The sequence below is a fragment of the Monodon monoceros genome, unplaced genomic scaffold (assembly GCF_005190385.1).
Source record: "Monodon monoceros isolate NGI ecotype Baffin Bay Population unplaced genomic scaffold, NGI_Narwhal_1 Super_Scaffold_16, whole genome shotgun sequence".
Taxonomy (NCBI): Eukaryota; Metazoa; Chordata; class Mammalia; order Artiodactyla; family Monodontidae; genus Monodon; species Monodon monoceros.
In genome coordinates this window covers 51,436,935-51,464,375 of record NW_021703772.1, presented here as the reverse complement: position 1 = coordinate 51,464,375, position 27,441 = coordinate 51,436,935, and the positions used below count along the sequence as shown (strand labels likewise).

General features: G+C 40.0%; 1 long non-coding RNA gene across 2 annotated transcripts in view; it reads right to left on the bottom strand.

Annotated features, from left to right (window-relative positions):
- The window catches only part of LOC114896627, a 136,571-nt gene that overhangs the window by 39,850 nt on the left and 69,280 nt on the right, over nucleotides 1-27,441 (bottom strand). Inside the window, exon 3 of one of the 2 annotated variants that reach the window (XR_003793851.1) lies at nucleotides 25,241-25,759. The exons of the other annotated variant lie outside the window; for it this stretch is intronic. This is a non-coding gene — a long non-coding RNA (uncharacterized LOC114896627). Of the gene's footprint in view, nucleotides 1-25,240; nucleotides 25,760-27,441 lie in introns of those variants that run through there. 2 annotated transcript variants of the gene reach the window in all.

Genomic DNA, 27,441 nt, shown 5'->3' with positions numbered 1-27,441 from the left:
TTCATTTTGTAAGGAACCTCCATACTGTTCTCCATAGTGGCTGTATCAATTGACATTCCCACCAACAGTGCAAGAGGGTTCCCCTTTCTCCACACCCTCTCCAGCATTTGTTGTTTGTAGATTTTCTGGTGATGCCCATTCTAACTGGTGTGAGGTGATAACTCATTGTAGTTTTGATTTGCATTTCTCTAACAATTAGTGATGTTGAGCAGCTTTTCATGTGCCTCTTGGCCATCTGTATGTCTTCTTTGGAGAAATGTCTATTTTGGTCTTCTGCCTCTTTTTGGATTGGGTTGTTTGTTTTTTTAATATTGAGCTGCATGAGTGGTTTATATATTTTGGAGATTAATCCTTTCTCCGTTGATTTGTTTGCAAATATTTTCTCCCATTCTGAGGGTTGTCTTTTCATCTTGTTTATGGTTTCCTTTGCTGTGCAAAAGCTTTGAAGTTTCATTAGGTCCCATTTGTTAATTTTGGTTTTTATTTCCATTAATCTAAGAGGTGGATCAAAAAAGATCTTGCTGTGATTTATGTCAAAGAGTGTTCTTCTTATGTTTTCCTCTAAGAGTTTTATAGTGTCCAGTCTTACATTTAGGTCTCTAATCCATTTTGAGTTTATTTTTGTGTATGGTGTTAGGGAGTGTTCTAATTTCATTCTTTTACATGTAGCTGTCCAGTTTTCCCAGCACCACTTATTGAAGAGACTGTCTTTTCTCCACTGTGTATCCTTGCCTCCTTTGTTATAGATTAGTTGACCATAGGTGCGTGGGTTTATCTCTGGGCTTTCTATCCTGTTCCATTGATCTATGTTTCTGTTTTTGTGCCAGTACCATATTGTCTTGATTACTGTAACTTTGTAGCATAGTCTGAAGTCAGGGAGTCTGATTCCTCCAGCTCCGTTTTTTTCCCTCAAGACTGCTTTGGCTATTCGGGGTCTTTTGTGTCTCCATACAAATTTTAAGATTTTTTGTTCTAGTTCTGTAAAAAATGCCATTGGTAATTTGATAGGGATTGCATTGAATCTGTAGATTGCTTTGGGTAGTATAGTCATTTTCACAATATTGATTCTTCCAATCCAAGAACATGGTATATCTCTCCATCTGTCTGTGTCATCTTTGATTTCTTTCATCAGTGTCTTATAGTTTTCTGAGTACAGGTCTTTTACCTCCTTAGTAGGTTTATTCCTTGGTATTTTATTCTTTTTGTTGCAATGGTAAATGGGAGTGTTTCCTTAATTTCTCTTTCACATTTTTCATCATTAGTGTATAGGAATGCAAGAGATTTCTGTGCATTAATTTTGTATCCTGCTAGTTTACCAGATTCATTGATTAGCTCTAGTAGTTTTCTGGTAGCATCTTTAGGATTCTCTACGCATAGCATCATGTCATCTGCAAACAGTGACAGTTTTACTTCTTCTTTTCCAATTTGTATTCTTTTCATTTCTGTTTCTTCTCTGGTTGCTGTGGCTAGGACTTCCAAAACTATGTTGAATAATAGTGGTGAGAGTGGACATCCTTGTCTTGTTCCTGATCGTAGAGGAAATGCTTTCAGTTTTTCACCACTGAGAATCATGTTTGCTGTGGGTTTGTCATATATGGCCTTGATTATGTTGAGGTAGGTTCCCTCTGTGCCCACTTTCTGGAGTTTTTATCATAAATGGGTGTTGAATTTTGTCAAAAGATTTTTCTTCATCTATTGAGATGATCATATGGTTTTTATTCTTCAATTTGTTAATATGGTTTATCACATTGATTGATTTACGTATATTGAAGAATCCTTGCATCCCTGGGATAAATCCCGCTTGATCATGGTGTATGATCCTTTTAATGTGTTGTTGGATTCCCTTTGCTAGTATTTTGTTTAGGATTTTTGCATCTATATTCTTCAGTGATATTGGTCTGTAATTTTCTTTTTTGTAGTATCTTTTTTTTATGGATGAATTTTTTTTTTTTCTTTTTTGGCTGCATTGAGTCCTCATTGCTGCACGTGGGAACTCTCTAGTTACAGCGAGCAGGGACCAATCCTCGCCGTGGTGCACAGGGCCCTCACTGCAGTGGCCTCTCTCGTTGTGGAGCACAGGCTCCAGATACGTGGGCCTCAGTAGCTGCAGCAAGCAGGCTCAGCAGTTGTGGTTCGCGGGCTCCAGAGCTCAGGCTCAGTAGTTGCGGCGCAGGGGCCCAGCCATTCCATGACATGTGGGACCTTCCCAGACCAGGGCTCGAACCCGTGTCCCCTGCACTGGCAGGTGGACCCTTAACCACTGCACCACCAGGTAAGTCCCTTTTGTAGTATCTTTGTCTGGTTTTGGTATCAGGATGATGGTGGCCTCATAGAATGAGTTTGGGAGTGTTCCTTCCTCCGCAAGTTTTTGGAAGAGTTTGAGAGGGATGGGTGTCAGCTCTTCTCTAAATGTTTGATAGAATTCACCTGTGAAGCCATCTGGTCCTGCACTTTTGTTTATTGGAAGATTTTTCCTCACAGTTTCAATTTCATTACTTGTGATTGTTCTGTTCATATTTTCTATTTCTTCCTGGTTCAGTCTTGGAAGGTTATACCTTTCTAAGAATTTGTCCATTTCTTCCAGGTTATCCATTTTATTGGCATAGAGTTGCTTGTAGTAGTCTCTTAGGATGCTTTGTAGTTCTGTGGTGTCTCTTGTAACTTCTCCTTTTTCATTTCTAATTTTATGAATTTGAGTCCTCTCCCTCTTTTTCTTGATGAGTCTGGCTAACGGTTTATCAATTTTGTTTATCTTCTCAAAGAACGAGCTTTTAGTTTTATTGATCTTTGCTATTGTTTTCTTTGTTCTATTTCATTTATTTCTGCTCTGATCTTTATCATTTCTTTCCTTCTGCTAACTTTGGGTTTTGTTTGTTCTTCTTTCTCTAGTTTCTTTAGGTGTAAGGTTAGATTGTTTATTTGAGATGTTTCTTGTTTCTCAAGGTAGGCTTGTATAGCTATAAACTTCCCTCTTAGAACTGCTTTTGCTGCATCCCATAGGTTTTGGATCATCGTGTTTTCATTCATTTGTCTCTAGGTATTTTTTGATTTCCTCTTGGATTTCTTCAGTGATCTCTTGGTTATTTAGTAATGTATTGTTTACCCTCCATGTTTTTGTGTTTTTTACATTTTTTCCCCTGTAATTCATTTCTAATCTCATAGCGTTGTGGTCAGAAAAGATGCTTGATATGATTTCAATTTTCTTAAAGTTACCAAGGCTTGATTTTTGACCCAAGATGTGACCTATCCTGGAGAATGTTCCATGCGCACTTGCTAAGAAAGTGTTATCTGCTCTTTTTGGATGGAATGTCCTATAAATATCAATTAAATCTATCTGGCCTATTGTGTCATTTAAAGCATTTGTTTCCTTATTAATTTTCATTTTTGATGATCTGTCCATTGGTGTAAGTGAGGTGTTAAAGTCCCCCACTATTACTGTGTTACTGTCAGTTTCCTCTTTTAGAGCTGTTAGCAGTTGCCTTATTTATTGAGGTGCTCCTATGTTGGGTGCATATATATTTATAACTGTTATATCTTCTTCTTGGATTGATCCCTTGATCATTATGCAGTGTCCTTCCTTTTCTCTTGTAACATTCTTTATTTTAAAGTTTATTTTATCTGATACGAGTATTGCCACTCCAGCCTCCTTTTGATTTCCATTTGCATGGAATATCTTTTTCCATTCCCTCACTCTCAGTCTGTATGTGTCCCTAGGTCTGAAGTGGGTCTCTTGTAGACAGCATATAGATGGGTCTTGTTTTTATATCCATTCAGCAAGCTTGTGTCTTTTGGTTGGAGCATTTAATCCATTCACGTTTAAGATAATTATTGATATGTACTTTTCTATTACCATTTTCTTAATTGCTTTGGGTTTGTTTTTGTAGGTCCTTTTCTTCTCTTGTGTTTCCCACTTAGAGAAGTTCCTTTAGCATTTGTTGTAGAGCTGGTTTGGCGGTGCTGAATTCTCTTAGCTTTTGCTTGTCTGTGAAGCTTTCGATTTCTCCATCCAATCTGAATGAGATCCTTGCCAGGTAGAGTAATCTTGGTTGTAGGGTCTTCCCTGTCATCACTTTAAGTATATCATGCCACTCCCTTCTGGCTTGTAGAGTGTCTGCTGAGAAATAAGCTGTTAACCTTATGGGAGTTCCCTTGTATGTTGTTTGTCATTTTTCCCTTGCTGCTTTCAATAATTTTTCTTTGTTTTAAATTTTTGCCAGTTTGATTACTATGTGTCTCTGCGTGTTTCTCCTTGGGTTTACCCTGTATGGGACTCTCTGCCATTCCTGGACTTGGGTGGCTATTTCCTTTCCCATGTTAGGGAAGTTTTTGACTATAATCTCTTCAAATATTTTCTCTGGTCCTTTCTCTCTCTCTTCTCCTTCTGGAACCCCTTTAATGCGAATGTTTTTGCGTTTAATGTTGTCCCAGAGTTCTCTTAGGCTGTCTTCATTTCTTTTCATTCTTTTTTCTTTAGTCTGTTCTGCAGCAGTGAATTCCACCATTCTGTCTTCCAGGTCACTTATCCGTTCTTCTGCCTCAGTTATTCTGCTATTGATTCCTTCTAGTGTAGTTTTCATTTCAGTTATTGGATTGTTCATCTCTATTTGTTTGTTCATTAATCCTTTTAGGTTTTTGTTAAACATTTCTTGCATCTTCTCAATCTTTGCCTCCATTCTTTTTCTGAGGTCCTGGATCATCTTTGCTATCATTATTCTGCATTCTTTTTCTGGAAGGTTGCCTATGTCCACTTCATTTAGTTGTTTTTCTGGGGTTTTATCTTGTTCCTTCATCTGGTACATAGCCCTCTGCCTTTTCATCTTGTCTATCTTTCTGTGAATGTGGTTTTTGTTCCACAGGCTGTAGGACTGTAGTTCTTCTTGCTTTTGCTGTCTCCCCTCCGGTGTATGAGGCTATCTAAGAGGCTTGTGCAAGTTCCCTGATGGGAGGGACTAGTGATGGGTAGAGCTGACTGTTGCTCTGGTGGGCAGATATCAGTAAAACTTTAATCCGCTTGACTGCTGATGGGTGGGGCCAGGTTCCCTCCTTGTTGGTTGTTTGGCCTAAGGTGACCCAATACTGGAGCCTACCTGGGCTCTTTGGTGGGGCTAATGGCGGACTCAGGGAGGGCTCATGCCAAGGAGTACTTCCCAGAACTTCTGATGCCAGTGTCCTTGTCCTCACAGTGAGCCACAGCCACCACCCGCCTCTGCAGAAGACCCTCCAACACTAGCAGGTAGGTCTGATTCAGTCTCCTGTGGGGTCACTGCTCCTTACCCTGGGTCCCAGTGCACACACTACTTTGTGTGTGCCCTCCAAGAGTGGAGTCTCTGTTTCCCCAGTCCTGTCAAAGTCCTGCAATGAAATCCCACTAGGCTTCAAAGTCTGATTCTCTAGGAATTCCTCCTCCCGTTGCCGGACCCCCAGGTTGGGATCCTGACATGGGGCTCAGAACCTTCACTCCAGTGGGTGGACTTCTGTGGTATAAGTGTTCTCCAGTCTGTGAGTCACCCACCCAGCAGTTATGGGATTTGATTTTGCTGTGATTGCGCCCCTCCTACCATCTCATTGTGGCTTCTCCTTTGTCTTTGGATGTGGGGTACCTTTTTTGGTGAGTTCCAGTGTCTTCTTGTCAATGACCGTCCAGCAGCTAGGTGTGATTCTGGTGTTCTCGCATGAGGGAGTGAGAGCACATCCTTCTACTCCGCCATCTTGGTTCCTAATAATCTGTTCATTTTTATTAACAGTTCATTGCTTTTCTTGATCACTTTGCTACATCTCTAGAGAAATTACTACTTCAGTTTGCCTGGATTTGAACACTATTTTAATAGATTCACACGCTCTCTTCTGTGAGTTCATTCCTTCACTCAGCATTGTATTTCTAAGGTTCATCCAAGCTGACACATGAAGTGTGGGTCTTACCTTGCATTGTGGTACAGTATAGTTTTCCATTGTGTGACTCCAGTAAAATTCATTTTTCCCTTCTATGATTAATGTATATTTGAGTTGTTTCCAGCATTTTGTTGCTGTGGGAAAAACTTCTATATTGCATTCTTGTACATGTCTCTAGATATACATGTGCAACAGTTTTTCTAAGGTATATACCTAAGAGTGAAATTGTTGGGTCAGAGGTATTTTTTTCTAAAGTAGTTGTACCAATTACCCACCCACAAGCAATGGATGAGAGCTCTGTTGCTCCAAACTTGCCAAGACTTGATGTTTTCCAACTTTATAAAATTTTGGCCAAACTGAAAAGTAAAAAATGGTATCTCCTTGTGGTTTTAATATGCATGTCTTTGATTTATAACAAGGTTATTTATTTATGGTTCTTTGCCCACTTTCATATTGCCTTATTCATCTTTTTCTATTAATTATAAATTTTCTTTAAATATTTTGGATTCTAAGCCTCTGTTGGTTATATATATATATATATATATATATATATATATATATATATATATATATTTTTTTTTTTTTTTTTTTCTGCCGGTTTGTGACTTGGACTTTTCCTTTTTTTTAAAGGTATACATTATGAATAGATGCTTTTAATTTTAATACAGTCAACGTTACCAACCTGATCCTTTATAATTTGTACTTTTTCTGTCTTGTTTAAGAAATTTATCCTTATGTGGAATTTTAAAATAAATTCTATTTTTTTTTAATTCTAAATTTTCACTTTCACTTCCAAATCCTTAATCCATTTGGAATTTATTTTTTGGTACAATGTAAGGAAGAGATATATTTTAAAATTTATATGTATAACAAACTATCTGACTTTGTTCTACAGCTTTGTGTCTTTTTGATATTAAGGGAATAATGTGTAGAATGAGAGACTAAAAGAAATCTGATTTGTTGGGATTCAGCTCTTTCAATGCTAGGCAAATTTAGGAATAAGAGAAGCTGGGTAAAGGGAACAAAATTGCTTTATTGCATAATTCATCCTTTCCCCACTAACCTGTATCGCCAACTTGGTCATATTTTAGATGTCCTTATATGTGTGAATCTGTGTCTGTGTATTCAAAACTATTGCATCCAATTACATTAAAATATATTGAATAATTATTATGTAATAGGTGGCATTGTATACCCTGGGGATAAAGCAGTGAATAACAATAGGAAATCTCTGCTTTTGTTTAGTTTATGGGAGACAGATGATAAAGAGATACACAAGTAAAATATATAGTATGTCAAAGGGTTATAAGTTGCTGTGGAGAAACAAAAATAGAGAAGGGGAATAAGAAGGGGGCAGGGGTGGAGAGAGCAGACATTGCTAGTTTTCAAAGGAAGCTTCACTATTAGGATGGCATTTGAGCACTGACCTCAAGGAGGTGAGGTGTGGTAGTGAGTTCTGTTGATAGACACTATACCAATGATATGCCATTTGCTATTGGTCTTCTTGTCTATTCCTGTGTGAATTCCTGTCTGAATTCCAATATCCTGACTTCTAATACCATGTGTTCTTGAAACTTACAAAAACGGAATCATATTGTATGTACTTTTTTTAATGTGAGCTTTTTTTTTTGCTCAATAAATGTAAGATTTATTTAAATTGTTGCTTGCAACTGTAGTTTATTCCTCATTACTGTATAGTATACATTTTATATATTCATTTTAACTGCTGATAGGCATTTAGGTGGTCTCCAGTTTGGAGTTATAGCAAATAGTGCTGCTATGAATATTTATGTACATTTCCTTTAGTGAACATACATACTTATTTCTGTAGGTATATACCTAGGAGTATAATAACTGGATCATAAGTTATATACATGATCAGCAGTAGTATATATTGCCAAAAGTGTTCCAAAGGATTTGCCTGGAAAACAGTTTTACTCCTTCTCAGAATTATAAAGAGAGTAACTCTCTAATGACAATTTCAGGTTCTATAACAGGCAATTGGAGGTTGTTAGGGATGTGGTATATTTCTGAACAAGGGGCCTTTCTAACCCAACCTCAATCATACCTGTTCATAGAATCAACCATGATTAAAGCTCTGCCATTTTTTGTTATTGTTTTTGATCTCTTCGTGGTAAATTACTGAAAAATAGGTGAACTATAAACAAATGGTAAGATCTTTATGAAAATTTACAGTCAATTCTATAATATGGAGTATTTTTTATATTAAAGGAAGTAAACTATGCATATCAAACAAAAGTTAGATTTTTAAGATATTCCGTTCTTTCAAGGTCAAGCAAATCTATATAGGAACAAAAGAAGATGGAAAAAGAAGAATTCATGAACTGGTTCTTGCCTATATCTGTAGTCTTATCTCACTTACCACTCCCTTGGTGGCCCCGACACTCCTGCAAATTCTGAACTCCTGCAAATTCTGAACTCCTTTCATTTGCCCCAAAGTTGCCATGTCTCTTTTGCTTTTATGCCTTTGTACAGATTACTTCGCCTCCACCTGTAATGCCCTCCTGTCCTCCTCCTCCTTCACCTAACTCAGACTCACCTTTCAGCCCTGGTTTCAGCCTCATCACCTTGGGGGAGCCATTCCTAACAAAGATACCTATTCTCTGTTGCCCCTAAATTCTAATTTTAGTCATTGCTCCAGTCTGTGCTATAACTGCCTTTTAAAAGTCTTTGGATTTTTTATACACCCTGGTATCACTGTGATGATGACTACCCATTACCAAGTTAAGCAGCGTTGTCCTGGAGCCCCAAGTACTCGGAGTTCTTGGGAGTTTTCCTCTTCCCATGCTGGACTCACTGGCACCTCTGAGGTTGCCACTCCTTAAAGCTTTTAGTATATTCTGCCAACTTCTGGTCAAATTACCATAGGGTGTCCCACCCTGTGCTCAGGAAGCTAAGGGTTAAAATAAGAAGAAATTCTGTATTCAGAGAGGTGTGCTTCTGGAAATCTTGCTACATTTCTGAGACTCTGAAACCCATTCAGGCAGATGTGAAGGATGGAAGTTTCCTTAATTAGGGAAGCTTTCATGGGTTATGTTTACTGTCATACTTTATTGCTGATAAAGATGAGAATATCCTGAGTTTAAATTTTGTGCATTGTAGAATGACTATGATAAAATAGCTTTCTTTTTTCCTCCGAGTCACATGGTAGAATTTGAAATTTCACTTCTTAGCATTTCTGCCGTATATTAAAGCAACGCTCCCTCTCCAAAAGATGCAGACACATTTTTGCTTGTCTTTGCAGGAAGCTAGTATAGTTTGCATAGTTTTCTCTGTTTCTTCCTGATCAGTAGCTGGCATCTGAATGCCTTCTTTGGACTCCTTATCACTGCTGCAACGCTTTCTTTCACCAGCATCTTGCAACTTTGATTTTTCTTGCCTCCCTAGAGTGTGTGATTTGGTGGAACTGTATCAGCAATGACATCACCACCACATTTGCTTTGGTGGTTGATGTCTTAGGTTATCAATGGAAGCATTGTGAAAAACCATATGGGGCAAGACCCATTTAGTTCAGAGAGTTTGTATAATACAAGGGTTGAGAATTCTCAAAGACCATGCTTCACTGGATGTAAAGAGAACCTCAAATATTATGTTCTTAAACTCAGTACTTAAGCCTCAGTGTTATTTCTCCTTGGGGGTTGGGGTTGAGAAGGAATTGATATAAAAACAAAGATAAATGATAGAATACATTCTCTTTAATGATGTGTTACATCAGATAAAACAACCTGAGAACTAATTGTTCTCAATCTTAGCAGGTCACTGAGTTTCAAATACACCTATTGAAATGATATGAATGAAACAGCCTTGAAAGTATTGGTAGCTGCTTTTGATGCACTGGAATGTGTTTGTTTCTTATATAGCTCTGCAGGGGTAAAATGGATACGATACTTTTAGACAAGGCTGTCTTCAGAAACTGACTAGGGATCATAATTCTATAAAACTTCAGAGTTACCTTTTAATTTTAACTTTGATAAATCACTTTGTATCTTTATCAAATCTTTGTTCAGAGATTTTCCTCATGGCTTTGTAAAATACCAGACGATAAGTTTAATTATGAATGGGTAAGGAACTACCTAAATATTTACATATGGAAATGGATACAAGATCCACCTGCTTTGAAATACCTCCTTCATCATATGCTGAAAAGAGCCTGGAATTCCCAGCCTTTGAAACACTTGAGTTCAGATACAGTCTCTCAATGATCCCACAAGAGGTTCCCCCTAAAGCACGCTAATAGAGAGGAGAAGACATCAGGCCTAGCCCTCTCACATCAAACTTATTAATAATCAGAATACATCAATGTATTTGGTTTTGGCTCAGTTTGGTTTGGTTTTAGTTTTATGTATAATTTATTGGAATCACTAGTTGTTATGTTGGAAATCAGGGAAAAATACATGTAACAGAACAGATAAGGATGAGTTCTTCCACTGCTTAGAAACTTGTTCCACTTCTTAGGGTTGCACTAACACCAACAAAACAATATTGAAACAGGAAGATATGTGGTATCCACAGATTAGTACCCCAGATATGCCCTTATAAGGAAGCACATGAGGACACATGTGCTGGAACTGTGATCTAGAAGCCAAGTGAAATCAACACTACAATCATTTAGGGAAAAGAATCCAAAGAGAAATAGCACATCCCTAAATTGGATTGTAGGACCTCAGACAAGACACTAAATTTGGCTTCTTTGTATTGTTGTTGAAATGGCTTCCATGACCCATCAGCTTTTTTGTTTGTTTGTTTGTTTGTTTTTGCGGTACGCAGGCCTCTCACTGTTGTGGCCTCTTCCATTGCGGAGCACAGGCTCCGGATGCGCAGGCTCAGCGGCCATGGCTCACGGGCCCAGCCGCTCCGCGGCATGTGGGATCTTCCTGGACCGGGGCACGAACCCGCGTCCCCTGCATCAGCAGGCGGGCTCTCAACCACTGCGTCACCAGGGAAGCCCAATGACCCACCAACTTTAAGGTGAAACTTGAGCTCTTAGTATGCTGGATGTTGAGTACCTCCTCATTCTTCTGAGGAGGCTTTTTGTTGGTTCCTCTGACCCAGGAATTTTAAACAAATGTTTTAATTTTGAATTTAGGCTCTGATCAAGCATCTACCAATATTACAGGTATCTTTAAGGCAACTATCTTTCCCTGCCTCTTTACTTTTACATAAAAGTATTAATCAAACTTGCAAAGTCAGGCACAGAGGTGTGCTATACACCATGACCGTGAATTCAGATGCTAAGTCTATAAAGTGGGTTGCTGGAACTCTTCGAAGCCTTAACATTATCTCTGGGGTAGATCTTTACTTTTATATAGGCAGGAATATGTGTAGAGGCAAAAATGGGGTGTTTCCATCCAGAGTCTGTTATCTTGCTTCACCTCCTTGCTAGATACATTTCTAATCTGTTGACCATGGCATGGTTCATGTTTCATTTGAAGGAGTTGCTTTTTCCTGAGAGAGAGGCACAATCCTTTTTCCCTGGGCACAAGTTATAAATCTTGTTTTTTCTTGTTACATTTTGCAATTTTATTTGAATCTTTATACAAAGGGATTTTACAGTAATATCAATTAAATCCATATAAGGAAAAAAGAAATCACATTTAACTCTATGACTCCTAAAAGATAAGAAGTATCTATTTAACACAATTTTGCTTCTTTGAAATAAACATAGTCACAACTGCATCCTAGCTCTTTGGCGTAAGCCACTGAATAAATCCAATAAAGCTTAAAGTTCATAACCGTGTCCATTTTATGCATGGTTTGTAAAGCTTTAAATGTTTCTGATGGTCTGTTTGTTCCATACTTAAAAATCAATCTTCCCCCATAAAAGAATCCCAAAACTAAGGTTAATTCATTCCAGGGGAAAAAGCAAGAAACCTAAATAAGACATTTGTTGTTTAAAAAAAAAAAAAGTCAAATTTGATACATTCAAAGGGGGAAATTGCAATTGATAAACAGAGATTTCTGAAATCTAATAGATACATGCATCCAATTAAAACAGCAACTAATTTTAGCAATACACTAAATTCCTAGTTCTGTTTTTCTATGTATCTATGAACATAATTGTCTAGCGTAACCGAGTATGAAGAAGAAAACAGAAGCAAAAGATCAAGACCTCAACTAACTTCTTAAATACTGACTCTAGTGTTTTCTTGAATACCGTACATAAGAAGTGCTGATTTAAAAAGTGATGACTGAAAAGTAAAAGGCATGGTGAGATCCTCCTCTAGCCTGAGGTGTTTGAATGCACATGTGTATAAGAGAAAAACTTCACCACAGACCACATGTGAAGATGCATCTACCTGTGGGAATGTCAGCATGAAAGTGCTGTCATCTATGATTGCTGGCAGCTTAGGGGTCATGCTGTGATTCATTAAATTGGTGTACACTGCCATTTTGCAGTCATCCCTACATAACAGAATGAAGGCTTTTCTTGAGAAAATGTGGCCAAACAACCCATCAGTTATGACTTTCAGAGGTAGAAAGTGAAGCATGCAGCATTTTGGCATGATGAGACAGGTCAAACGATGACAATAACTTAGATTATACACCTCAGCCTTTACCCTCTATCCTTTCACTATTCTATCTGAAGTCACATTTTTACTCTATAACTCTGGACTCACAATATTTTGCACTTTTGGATAGGTGCATAAAATGAAATGCCAGGGCTCTCTGTATTCCCAGAGCTGATAATAGGGTTCTGAAGAAAATGTAATTTATCATATGACCCTGAGAACGGCACAGAGATTGGTCAAAGAAGGTTAATTTAATTTGATCTACCAGTTATAGCATATCGGATCCCTTCTTAAATGATTCTCACTTCCAGTCTGTAAAACCCTGCAGGGGAATTTGTTGTACAAGTTTACAATGTTATACCTCTTTTAGTTATATTAAGACTATCCCCTTCAGGCACCAGGGAAGATTCATTAGTCTCAAATTCCAGGACAGAATGAACAAGTCTATCTCAACCTGTTGTTATCCTTCTGAAATAATTTCAGAGATGTCAATGATCTTATGCCCTCTACTCCATGGAGACTTGAGTTGAATGCTCTTTCTTCTCCTCTCTGGCTCTCCATCAACCAGAGCACTGCACCAATGACCATTTAATCAGCCAAATCAGTTCAACGTACGCAAGAGACAAAATACATACAATTTAGCTTTCTGCAAAAATTTTATAGGTATTCCTTCTTAGAAAGGGGTGCTGACAGTGGAATGGGAGGAAGATGGAAGGTAAAACATGAGAAGGGGAGAGAAAAGGGGACTTGGAAAGCTGGTGGGAGAAGAGCAAGAACACAGATCTGGAGAGAGTGGAGAGCATGATCGGGTGTGCAGAGTAAAGAGAAAGGTACAGAAGGTCAAAACTAGGAGAGTAGGGAGTTGGAGGGCCAAGCTGTGTTCTTAAGGGCCTGGTGTGAAAGAAGAGAAAAAGCACAAACATTTTCAGTCGTTCTTCTCTCAAGGGCTGAGTTCTTCTCTCAAGGGCTGAGTAGGTTTCAGAGTATTGATTAGTGCCCCATCTCAGCTGAGTGCAGACATATTTGTCTCCAAAATGTGTCATGGAACTTCCTGGATGAAGGGAACTACAGCCCCCATCATGACAGCCTCTTGCTCTGAGCTTCCACTGGAATTTTAATTGGGACAGGGGAGGGAGGTGTGTGTTCGGTGTCTACATTTTTAACTATTTGAGGACCATACAATGGAACAGGAACCTTCAGATTCTCCCACAAAACAACCTCCAGTGATAGATTTGATACAATGGGTTTAGATTATAATCGCTAATGTTTACTGAGCCCTATGAGCCGAGTACTATGCTTTCCTCTTCACAGAGATGATCTCATTTAATTCTCAGACCTAGAGACGATGTACAGTTTTACAGCCCTCCATTCTACAGATCAGGAAACGAAGTCTTAGAGAGCCTAAGTAACATCTCCCAGCTAGCAAGTGCTGAAGCCAGATTTTTCTCTCTTAAAATGTAGACTCGATAAAGCGTATGTATTTGATTGTCTAAGTCCTAGTACTGCATCAAGAACAAAGGCCCAGTCAACAAATGTTTAACAGTTTTGTAATTAAATTGGCCATCTGTTCATTATTAGAAAGAGGTTTGGATTCTTTTAAATTATGCAGTGATCATGTCTACTGACACATTAACATCTTAATGAAACCAGTGGATTTCCTGACCCTTCTGAAGCAGTGTATGAACCATCTTTCAGAAGTCACTGGAGAATAAAAAAGCAGAGTGTCATCTCCAACAAGGGCTTCTCTATAAAAGGGCCAGTTGAGACCCATACTTTCAGGCCTAATTCATTGAATCCCTCCCTTGAGTCCTTCCTAATGTCATCATCTAAAGACAACTGAAAACTCCATTCTTCATTGTAGGACTGTCCCTTTTCTCACTCCGTTTCATGAAGCCTGGCCTGGCGTAGTGTTCCCATTGAATTCAAGAGAAGCTTCATGCTTAGATTATTCTAAAGGGTACAGACTAAGATTATGAGCTGACCATGACTCTATAAGCAGATAAACAGGAATAGTTACAGTCTTAATCGGAAAAGTCTGCCATATTCTTTCACACTCAAACCTGTGCACAGAAGATGTACACTGAAAAAATATCCTATGGATGTTTTAATTCCATGATAGTAATAGTGTACTCAGTCTTTGCAAATGAAAAAAGAAAATTTTAAAACACCCAAATGTTTTGCCTTTAACAAACAACTTAAAGTGCCACTATGAAGGCATTATGCTAAGTGAAATACACCAGACAGAGAAAGACACATACTGCATGGTGTCACTAATACCATGAGTTGAAAAGTGGTTGCCAGGGGACCTGGAGGGTGGTGGGGGAAATAAGGAGAGGATGGTAAAAGGATACAGATGTGTAGCTATAAAATAAATAAAGTCTAAGAATCTAACGTAAAACATGGCAACTATAGTTGATAACACAGTATTGTATAATTGAAATTTGCTAAGAGGGTAGAAAATGTCCTCCAACAAAAAAAGATTAAATATGTGATGGATGTGTTAATTAACTAGGTGGTAGGAATCTTTTCACAGTGTACATGTATATCAAATCACCACAATGTACACTTTAAATATCTTACAATTTTATATGTCAATTATGCCTCAATAAAGCTGAAAAAAATAAAGTTCCACTATGTTAATGTTGTACTTTTTGGATCTGGATTTTATCATAGTGTCTCTGTTGCTAGATAAAAATTTTCAAGATAACGCATATAGGAAACAATGCCCTTTCCTTTAGTGAAATCTTAACCTAAAGTCAATATTAACTTGCATTTCAACTTTTCTGTATGTCTGGTGTCTGCTGAAACTGGTCACCACAGTTCTCAATATCTTATTAGTTTGAATTTTGCTCATGTTTTTTAAACACTTCCTATATGCCATTGTATTAAGTGCTTTTGATTAATCCTTAGTCTTTCTTTAGTCTCCACACCAGTGCCATATGCTAAGAAGCACCTTCTCCCATACTTTATAGGTTAGGAAACCACAGCTTACATGTCACAGCAGTTAGCACAGGGTGGAGGTGAGATCTGAGTCACCAGTCTGAGCCAGAGCCCATATTCTCACCCACCATGTGAAGTGATCTTCCTGGGTTAGCCACCTTATTAGATTTTTCAAGCCAAAGAGCACTGCAATCTTGCAAAGATCTGAGGAGCCCTGTACCATGCAGCCAACAGAGAGCCTGTGTGTGCTAGAGAATTCGGGAGGTAACATACTAAGTGATGTCATTATTCCTGGTATGGTGTCGTCACCTTCCCTAGAATATCTCATCACAAAATCATAATCAAGTTGGTAAAATTGTTATAAACTGAACCCAAAGGACTGCTTAGTCCCAGTTCTCTCTCTAGAGTAGAACAGCTGACACGGAACAACTGGGGTGAGTTTTCCTTGGGTCTGAAAAACAATATGATTTAAGGCAAGAACATTGAGCCACAGGGGATCAGGGTGTTAATGCCCATAAAGTAGATGTGTCAGGCCTCTTTACTTCTCTGGACCCAATTCTGTTCATCTCTGTACCAAAGGAATTATTCATTCATTCATTCAAGGCAGACTTATTAAATGCTTATTATGAACAAAGCCCTGTGCTAGATGTTGGGGTATCCAGACTGTAAGAGACAGTCCTTCCCATCTAGAAGCTTGTAATTTAGTCAGGGGAAGAAAGACAAATTAGTAATTCTGGGTGATGGGTACAATGATGGAAGTATACAGAATGTTCTGTGGTTGACACCTATTAAAGGAACCCAGCCTAGGCCTGGGTGGGAGTGTTCAGGCATAGCTTCCTGGAGGAGATGAGTGAGAACCAACATGAGTCCTGGAAGGATGAGAACAAGTTATCCAGATAAAGAGAGGAGGGAAGTAGAGGGTGAGAAGGAGGGGACAAAGGCATTTTAGGAGGAAGGAACAATGTACAGAGCTTAGGGATGAGAAGGAGCCCGTAAAGTCCCTGCAGAACTGAAAGGAGATCAGAAGGGCTGAAGCTTTGTGGGTGTGCAGGTTGTGGAGGTATGTACCTGTGTGTGCACGTGGGCTGGCAGGTGAGGGGGGTGGAGTGATCAGGGGAGGTGGGGAGAGCCACAGAGCTTATGAGGGACCAGTGGGTGAAGAACTTTGAATACCATGAATATCCTGACCCAAGAGCCATGGGAAACTGGGGAAGAGTTTTAAAGAAGGGGCTGGCTGGAGCTTCCCTGGTGGCGCAGTGGTTGAGAGTCCGCCTGCCGATGCAGGGGACACGGATTCGTGCCCCAGTCCGGGCAAGTTCCACATGCCGCCGAGAGGCTGGGCCCGTGAGCCATGGCCGCTGAGCCTGCGCTCCGCAACGGGAGAGGCCACAACAGTGAGAGGCCCGTGTACCGATCAATCACGCCAGCCCCTTATTTTTTTTTTTTTTTGCGGTACGCGGGCCTCTCACTGTTGTGGCCTCTCCCGTTGCGGAGCACAGGCTCCAGACGCACAGGCTTAGCGGCTATGGCTCACGGGCCCAGCCGCTCCGCGGCATGTGGGATCTTCCCGGACCTGGGCATGAACCTGTGTCCCCTGCATTGGCAGGCGGACTGTCAACCACTGCGCCACCAGGGAAGCCCGATTGATGAGTATTTTTAAAGGACATTCTGGAGACAATGTGGAGAATAATTTTTGGGAAGCAAGTCTGGAGATAAGCAGGTTGGATAGGAGGCTGCTGTACTGATCTAAGCCAGTGGTTCTCAACCTTGATTGGGCAATAGAATCACTTGAAGGGCTTGTTAAAATACAGATTACAGGGCTCCAGCCCCAGAGTTTCTGAATAGGCAGGTCGTTAGTGTGTCCTGAGGATGTGCATTTCTAACAAGTTCCTAAGTGATGCTGATGCTTCTCATCCAGGGACCACACTTTGAGAACCGCTGTTTGAAGCAATGCTGATTGCTAATTGTAAAATTCTGGGATTCTTCCTTACTAAAAAGAAGCTTTTCTTTCATTAATATATATTTTGTAAAACATACTCGTTCTGTGCAAAAGCATTTTTCATTTTTCATAGACCTGATAAACCAAATTCATTATCATTGTCCTAGATAGTCTTACTTGTTTCCATTTCATCTCTTCTATTTTCTCAAGTTGAATTTTATTTGATACAACAGAGAAAAATCTCATGGTACATCCAGTAATTTGCAACAGGATTAAAAAGCTGAAATGTCACTGCAGTTGACTAAATCCTTTGTCTGACTGAAATACAATAGACCAATTGAAGGCTGTAATATTTGGGCTCAAATTTTAGAAATGAAACCTTGTAGAGGAAAAAAAAGTCTTATCTGCTTTACATGGATTTAAAAACCCACTCCTCCTATTCTGAGACTGGGGGAAAAAAGAGGTTATAACTGCAAACTGCATATAAACCCATAATCACAAATTCCTTTTCTTATCAAGTATCTAGAAAGAACATTATATCAAGGAGAAACAATGCCTCTTCAGAAAGGAAAAAAAAAGGAACTCTGTTACTTTAGAACAAGGCCTGCATGTCCTAAGAATCAGTATAATTGAAACAAAAAAGTTCTGTGTTAAATTTTTTCATCTAAATGACAGTGAATCTGAAAAACTATCAGGCAGCTGCGACTTAATGGTGGACTATTCATGCTGCAGAATTATTTTAGCAACACACTGAGTCTGTTAGTGTTGAAACATATACCCATGTTGTAAGAAAGATGTGGTCAAAATTGTCCACATGTAATGATTTACTGACACCATCTCTTAGGAGTTTACTTCCAGTGATTCTATGTGGACTCTCTTTCCTTCATTAATATAACACCTGAGGTGTGACTTTACCAATTCTTTTATCTCTCAGTATCAGCTATTTTCTTCAGAAAGCCCTGCCTCATTATGCTTGTCCGGAGTGTCCCAGTTACAGTTTGGTAACATCAAAGTTGCCTTGAAAATGTAAGAATGCCTCCATATTACTGAAGAATGTTAATCACCTGAATCTTAACAGAAGGCTAAGAACAGCTAGAATCACCAATAAAAGGGACAAATGAAGCTGATTCTATCAATTCAGGCATTCTCTCTTTGCTAAGTAACTCTGTGAACTCACAATTGGTTTCACTAGAAAGGATTACAGCATATCAAGCTGTGGGCCATAATTATAATTACAGGTATGGCGCAGACTGCAGGAGCAGATGAGCTCATAAGAAACAAAGATTTGCTCTGCTGGATGATCTATCTTCACTCAAGAACAAAGAGCAGCAGCATAAATGAGTTACCATGTAAACAAATTGAGCGATCACTAACATACATCAGAGTGTGCGTTTGTCGGCCAATATACACACCTCTCTGCTATGCTGAACCTCTCTCCACCACCTCCGTCATTTTCCCTGTTGGAGGTGAGTTTTGCTTCTCTGTCTTTTCCAGACCTCCTATTGGTGGGCAGGGGCTGATTGGGTAACAGTAACGAAGTTTTGTTCCCATCGTCTTTCACCACCTGTCCCCAACCTCAGTCTATTCTTCTACCACCACAAGAGGACAACACAGCCAGTGACCCTGAATGAGAATATTAAGGCTTTATTTCTATCTCAGCTAGAAGGAGGACAGTCAACCAAACTTTTCGTTAGGGATCGAATACTAAAGTGATAGGCACTGATTTTATCTGTCTTTAGAAAGTCCTCTTTGGGTCCAACAGTGAATTAGGTTGGAATTACAGCTAATTAGAGCCACATGCTTTACTTCTTGACTTCCAGATTTATATGAAAGCAATTTACAGGGCTAGCAGCCAAGTCTCCACCGGCAAAGTGAATCAGAAGAGAACTGCAATTATGCAAATGAGCAAGAAAAGAAAAATAGAAAAGAGAAGAAGAGCTACAAGATCTAGTTTGCCTAATTGAGGTGGGGCAATTGTATCCCTTTTCCCTGCTTTGCTTGATTGTGCTCTCAAAGACTGGTCTAATCTGTGTGGGCTGGATGGCGAAGGACACTGTTGCGGCCCACGGGGATTAGGGTTTCAGTATGGCCTTTCAGAAGACCATGAAGTGGATTAAAAGCGTTTTCAGCCAATCAAGGATTTTAACTTGGTATTTATAAGCCAACATAGGGCAAGATTGAGGGGTGTGGGCACTATTAAGGAATCTTAAGGAATGATATTTTAAAGTAAGAGTCTTGGGCTTCCCTGGTGGCGCAGCGGTTGAGAGTCCGTCTGCCGGCGCAGGGGACACCGGGTTCGTGCCCCGGTCCGCGAAGATACCACATGCCTCGGAGGGGCTGCGCCCGTGAGCCATGGCCGCTGAGCCTGCGCGTCCGGAGCCTGTGCTCCGCAACGGAAGAGGCCACAACAGTGAGAGGCCCGCGTACCGCCAAAAAAAAAAAAAAAAAAGTAAGTCTTTCATCTTTCAACTATTTTAATTGTTGTATGTGAGTCAGTCAAAGTCTTAAAACAACTTTCTTCATATCAGAAATTTGGCTTTGGATACAGAACTGCTAACCTGGAGGGTGACAGCTGGTAAAAGGGCATGTGTGTGTATGTGGGGGGGGGGGTCATTTGTTAAAGTAATGAAAACATTTTTAAATGATGGGCAGCACTTTCTTAGGACTGTGTAGGGTGGGGAGGATCCTGAAAGTATGCATAGAACGAGACTATGTCTTTTTCTACGTAGACTGTAGAACATATGATAGTCTATTTCTATGTCTTTAGTGGTTAAAATTGCATGCCCTGTACTACTTTGCAGACATTGGTTTGGCAACTTGGGACTTTGAGGGCAGAGGAGAAAGTTCAGTGTGTACCGAGTATGTCTGATCAAAAAGGGATGGCAGCAAGCACGGCCTTGGCATTGTAACGAAAACAGTCGCAGCATTTTCCCCTCAAGCCCGCGAGACAGAGACGAATGAGAGGGTCAAGCCCCTTAAAATTTATTAAAGTTTAGAGTCGCTGACAGGCAAGCTCTTTTCAATAGTGACCTCTGTTGTTTGCCAGGACTAGCAGTCCAGTTTTCTGATCACAGCGTGCTCAGGGGCCTGCAGAAAAGGGGCTGAGGTCACGGGGCTGCGCCTGGAGCCTCGCACAAAGCCGGGTCTGATGTGCGTGTCACGTGAGGCGGAGGCCGGGCAACAGAGCGACACGTGCGGCGCGTCCCCCAGGAATGTCAAGGCTCGGGGTTCGGTTTCAGCCTCTGTGTGGGAGGAGAGGGCAGAGACAGGCCTCGGCACTTTGAAACCTTTATCCTTCCTAGTTGTTTGCTTGACTGCAAGGTGCTGTGAAAATCAGGCGCCCTGTGGATTCGCTGCCGGTCATTTAAGGGGGCGGTTGCGGGACGGAGGCGGGGCGGGGGGGAAGGCGCGAGCCTGTTCCTGGCTGCGGGGCGCGGTCCCCACCCCATCCTTCCACCCACCGACCAGCCTTGTCTGTGTGTCTCACGTATAATGCCACGCGGGGCCGTGGAGACGGTGTTTTGATGCCAGGTAGGAAATCAGATAAGGCATTCAGACCTGGCAGCAAATGGTTCATCCAGATCTTCTGCAAGTGATGCCTGGGTGGGATTTTTGCCTAGGCCACGTTAGCTGGAGATTAATTACCAGGAATTAACAGGAGGTGTTTCTGAAAGGGCTATAATAGTATTGCCCTGTGGAAAGTATAAACTAGAAGCCAAAAGCACAGAAAGTCAGGGTTGCCCTTAATTTAACCGCTGGCACTAAATAGCCGTGGTGAAGGTGGTTCCACATGTAATGTTTATTTCTAGTTCTTTGTTGACAGTGAGCAATAAAAGGCCTACGTAGGTGAGAATCATGGTATTTTTTCAGATACGTACACTTGTACACTGGCACAAGTATGGATCTGGGAGAACAGCCCTTTAGAAAGAGGCTTTCTTGATTTCTAGGTAGGTATAACCTATAGTTCAGCATCAGGGTTAAGGAGGGAAGAGTTAATTTACGTGGCCATGAGAGTCCCTCTCACTTCTGAGATTCCTTGAGGCCAAGGATTAATCTGAATTTCATAAGGACCTATTTCTTTTCATTTTCAATGTTTTCCCTTTTGCATCTTTGTACTCCCTTTTCACTGGCCTTGGTGCCCTAAGCACTTCATAATCAAGGTTAGAATAAAGTAGCTTTGCTGCGCGGACATCACAAAACACAATACAACACAAAATACAAAAAAAGCAGGTGGGTCCCCTCTTATCTACAATAACCAGTACTTACTATGTACTCATTAAACAGAGCACCATAAACATGAAATGAAATTACCTTTATTTATTGTCTTTAGTTATTGCTAATGGTTAACATACCATTAACCATTATTTCTTTCATTTCTCACAACTCTGAGGTTCAATGCTATTATGAGTATCCACTTTAGAGATGAGGAAATGGAGGCAAGAAGAGGAGATAAAGCCATAGAATTAATAACGGGGGGGGAGGGGTTAAGATTTGAAGCTAGCCAGATCTGTGAGTGTTATGACATAAGAAAATGCTTTCCCTTCCACAGAATTTTCCTCTCAAGCTCACCCCTTCTCCCATCTACCACTTTCCCCTATTGAAAAAGTTTATATTTACTAGGAAGTGATATTTTAAACTAGAGTTAGTTTTACTTTCTAATTGTAGCCATAATGCCATCAGACCTTGTGTGAATAGCTTTGCAGTATCTTTGGTGCGACATAAAGAATGCTGCAATTATACTGTTTATACGCTTGTGTTGTCCAAGATACTGGATCTGCTCCCTGAGCAATCTGCATGTGACATCAAACTTCCAGAGGCAGCAACTGTACAACACTTGGAGAATGAGTCACAACTTAATGGGAAGGGCGGGAATGAAGTGTTTTTATGTTGCCTTGATTATTCAACTAATCCTCTCTTCTGATGTTTTCAAGGAAGTCAGGCCCACCCAAGAGGAGGAAGAAGTAAAGCCTTTTAGAAATGAGCCGTAGGCTTTATGTCTCTAAAGGATATATCATGACACCTTTTCAATTGGTTATCTAACTGATTCTAAGTGTTTAGTAGAGGGAGAAGATATACATATCTCTATTTAGGTGATGAGATAGTTAAGGATTAATAGAGTTAAATAACTTAAGTTCTATGAGGAGAAAAAAACAATGTCATTATCCCTCTATCTATAGTTTCTAGGCAGCAACATAAAACTATATTCCTATATTTTTGAAATCACTAGGTTTTCTTACCCCTCTAGAGACAGTGAAGTTTTGTGCTCAAAGTCTTTTAGTTTGAATGGACAATTATAAGATTGTTGCAGGCATCCTATTTCTTTAAGGCATCAAAAGGCCTTCTTGTATTAAAAATTGCTTTATACAAATAGTAAATAATTAGAATACCGAGGGAAGCCATTGAAGGTCTTGGTTTTTATTCTTGAATCTCCTTCTACTTTACGTGTGGAAGAATATAGTAGTATTTCTCAAATAATAAAGAAGTTCTTTAAAAAACCCTTCAATGTTGTGAGAGTCTGCACAGGTCTTTAATAATAGACATAGGTGGTTGATGGTAAGAGGCCTTTAGGCACATACCTAACAGGGCCTTCAGGCTTTCTCTGTTCCCTAATCTCATAGGATCTGTCATGTTCTATTTTATTTTATTTTATTATTATTATTATTATTTTTTTGCGGTACGCGGGCCTCTCACTGTTGTGGCCTCTCCCGTTGCGGAGCACAGGCTCTGGACGCGCAGGCTCAGCGGCCATGGCTCACGGACGCAGCCGCTCCGCAGCATGTGGGATCTTCCCAGACCGGGGCATGAACCCGCGTCCCCTGCATCGGCAGGCGGGCTCTCAACCACTGCGCCACCAGGGAAGCCCTAGATTTTTTTTAATATGAAATTTTCTCTCTTTTTCTTTTTTTCTAGGTAGTCAGCTGAAGATTTATTCTTTCCTTCACTTCAGAGAAAGGATCATCATAAAAATGTTCCACTCTTCTTTTACCTTCCCAAATAAAACTTTCAAGAATAATGGTCTGTTGTTTTCTTTTTTTTTTTTTAATGGTCTGCTGCTTTCTAGGTCTCTCTGACTTTAGGCAAGGACATTTCTATTTCAATTTTTTTTTTTTTAACATCTTTACTGGAGTATAATTGCTTTACAGTGGTGTGTTAGTCTCTGCTTTATAACAAAGTGGATCAGTTATACATATACATATGTTCCCATATCTCTTCCCTCTTGCGTCTCCCTCCCTCCCACCCTCCCTATCCCACCCCTCCAGGCGGTCACAAAGCACCGAGCTGATCTCCCTGTGCTATGCAGCTGCTTCCCACTAGCTATCTACCTTACGTTTGGTAGTGTATATATGTCCATGCCACTCTCTCACTTTCTCCCAGCTTACCCTTCCCCCTCCCTGTATCCTCAAGTCCATTCTCTAGTAGGTCTGTGTCTTTATTCCCGTCTTGCCCCTAGGTTCTTCATGACCATTTTTTTTTTTTTTAGATTCCATATATATGTGTTAGCATACGGTATTTGTTTTTCTCTTTCTGACTTAACGTCACTCTGTATGACAGACTCTAGGTCCATCCACCTCACTACAAATAACTCAATTTCATTTCTTTTTATGGCTGAGTAATATTCCATTGTCTATATGTGCCACATCTTCTTTATCCATTCATCTGTCGATGGACACTTAGGTTGCTTCCATGTCCTGGCTATTGTAAATAGAGCTGCAATGAACATTGTGGTACATGACTCTTTTTAAATTATGGTTATCTCAGGGTATATGCCCAGTAGTGGGATTGCTGGGTCGTATGGCAGTTCTATTTTTAGTTTTTTAAGGAACCTCCATACTGTTCTCCATAGTGGCTGAATCAATTTACATTCCCACTAACGGTGCAAGAGGGTTCCCTTTTCTCCACACCCTCTCCAGCATTTATTGTCTGTAGATTTTTTGATGATTTAAAAATGTTTTAATTTAGCATCTACTACGTACCAAACAATGGAACAGAGAAAAATGTCCCCTGATTTCCAAAACTCACCATCTCAGTACTGGACAAGATAGGGTTTTTGTTTTTTTTTAGTATTATAAGTCATATTTAAAATTTAAGCTTAAGTGTTATAAATTTTAGATTTAATTCTTTTGTTATCTTGGACATATTATATAGGTTTCTAGAAAAGGGACAAATGAGGTCTGAGGAATCCAGTGCTCCTATTTTTTTATTGTGTTAATAAACAACTACAGTTATTGTATGTAATTATTTCTTCTTAGTTAATATTTGTTGATTAGTTTTTCCAGGCTATAAACAAAGATGAATGTGACTTGTTGTGAAACTCAGTGTTTTAGTTCCTTTGGTTTTTAACAAAGTAGCTTTAATGCTAAACATCAGAAGCTGCAGCGTCCTCCCAGAACTTATAAACAGCAAATATTACATTCCCAGGGCTGATGTTTTGAAACCTTTGACAAGTGTCCAATGTTTCATTGAGCTATTCAGGATCTCAGCTACCATTGTCAGCTATGAAACAAGTGGCTCAAGACCCCAGGAGAGAAGGAGCTTCCATCTCAACTTAGAGTCTAGGAAGCAACTCGAATGTTTCTCAGCAGGCTCATCTGGAGGCTTTTCTTAGTTGCCTTGATGGTTTTGAGTAAAGAGAACTTGCTGATTTATATGTAAATCATGATTTCCTAGAAATCATAGCTAACTTCAGGCTATATTAGGGTGCCTAAATAGTAGTTGAGCAAGCTTTTGGGGGGAGACTGGCACGCCTGGTGAAATTCCCTGATATACTTGGGTAGAAGTTTAATAGGTGAGGAAACTACAGAGAGGTTCATTATTGGTGCTCATTGGTATGCATTTAGTGTAGGTCTTCTTCACTAGATCTAAATTCATTTTTACCACTGTCCATCTTTTGAACTATCTTTCAAAATCAAAGAAAAGATCTAAGTACTGCCACTCCCTTCTAGAAACCACCAGGAAAACAACATTTCTAGCCTTATATTGTATATTCTCTTCAGTTTGCTAATTGTATTTTGATTTGCTGCTGAATTTGTCACTGATCCATTTCTATGTCCACGACTGAGCATTACTGGGTTTTTTAAAGTTTATGGATATTCTACCTTTCCCTCCAAAAGAATTTAAGGCAGCTTGTAAAGATAAACCCAATAAAAAATTCTCTACTTCAAGGCTGTGTCCAAAATACAAGAAGTCCTTAGGGTTTATTTTTCAATTATTATGCAAAATGTGAAATAACCAATAAGCAGCAAAAGCGAATTTTACTTTCTGTGTTGATTTTGTCCTCATATTACCATCGCAGTAATAATCAAGAGGAGTCTGCCACCTGAAACTAGGCAGAGCTCTTGGGCTCGCCGAAGTCAGTACAACATGCCCAGGAGTGTTCTCAGAACACCTTTGATTTCACCACCCCGGGTCTTCACAGAGAAGGGTATGCAGCCAAACGGTAATTGTTAGTTGTCATCTTCTGCTGGGAAATAAGATAATTAAGTAATTGCTTTCATGCCACCACTTACAGATACCACAGCCTCTCTCTGGAAAATAATAACCCTTTAAGTGGACCAAGCCCATATGTTATAGCATATGACTTTTTTGGGTTCTGCAGCGTTTAGCATTTGAGACTGTAGTTTGGATACATTTCAGAGGAGCACAGCCAACTTGGCATTACTCAGTGTCTGACCAGCCAACCTGGACCCCTTCAGAAGGTGATTTTCCAGTCTGAATTTTTCAGGGCCTTGTTTTCCCCCTCGTATTTCCTTCTCCATTATGTTGCTTGCATTCATGGCTTATTAGCAGGGCCAGCAGAAATGTTGGCTGCAAAAGTCAGGAGAAGTACAATCGGTCCAAATTGAAGGTCGCTAGGCATATAGATGAAAGATTTAGTGGGGAAGAAATATGGTTTTAAACGAATTTTTTGAATGCTTTCAGATTTTATTAGTCTGTCATATCTTTGATGTTACTTATCAAAGGAAATGGATCTTTCTGTGTTCCTCTCAATCTATGAATGTGCTCAAGTGAATCCCATTTATTTTCCTGTTTTTTTTTTTTTTTTTTTTTTTACGACCAGTAGGCAAAAACCCACTTTCCTCTCAGTTTTTCTGTGGTACCATCATGGATTTATACTTCTCTGAAGAAGTTTCTCCACTTGCTTCCTTCCCATGACTTCTCAGCCCTCTTCATCTGACATGCTCTTTCATCACTTTGATGCTTCTGCTCTCCCCAATGTCACCCATGTGGTACTGATTGCTACATCCAGTGGATGCTGTCAGTCCTTATCTTGCTGAGCCCCTACTGCATTTGGTGCTGTGGATCATTCTTTACTTCATGAAGCTCTCTTCTCCCGTAAGATCCATGAGGCTATATCCCTCTAGCTAGTCTTGTAACATTCTGACCATCTCTTTTCTGGCACCTCTTCCTCCATCCACAAAAACAAATGTTGCCATAGCCCTGGGTTATGTCCTTTGTAAGCTGCTTTTCTCACTCTATATGTTTCACCTGAGTAAAATTCCCCATTTTGATTGAACAGATACCTTTTGCTAATGACTCTCTCTCTTTCTCTCTCTCTCCAGTCTCAACTCTCATTCAAGATTTGGATTTGCACATCCAGTTTCCTGTTTTTTGTTGCCACCTACATAGTTCATTGGCCTCTCAAACGGAATTGACTCTTGAATTTTTGTCTTTCCTCTTTCATTGTCTCCTCTTAGTGTATTCTTTTTCCTTTAGTGTCTTCACCATTTACCCAAATTAGAAATCCAGAATTTCACTTTACATCCCTTACTCTATCAGTTGTCTAGACTGGCTAGATTTGCCTCCAAATAGTTCTTGAATAAATCCCTTTCCTCCATTCCTATCTTGACCTTAGTTCTAGTCTTTGTCATCTCTTGCTTGGATTATTTATTTATTTTATTTTTGGCTGCGTTGGGTCTTCGTTGCTGCGCACAGGCTTTCTCTAATTGTGGCCAGCAGGGGCTACTGTTCGTTGTGGCACGTGGGCCTCTCGTTGCAGTGGCTTCTCTTGCCATGCAGCACAGGCTCCAGGCACACGGGCTTCAGTAGTTGTAGCATGTGGGCTCAGTAGTTGTGGCTCACGGGCTCTAGAGCGCAGGCTCAGCAGTTGTGGCATATGGGCTTAGTTGCTCCACGGCAGGTGGG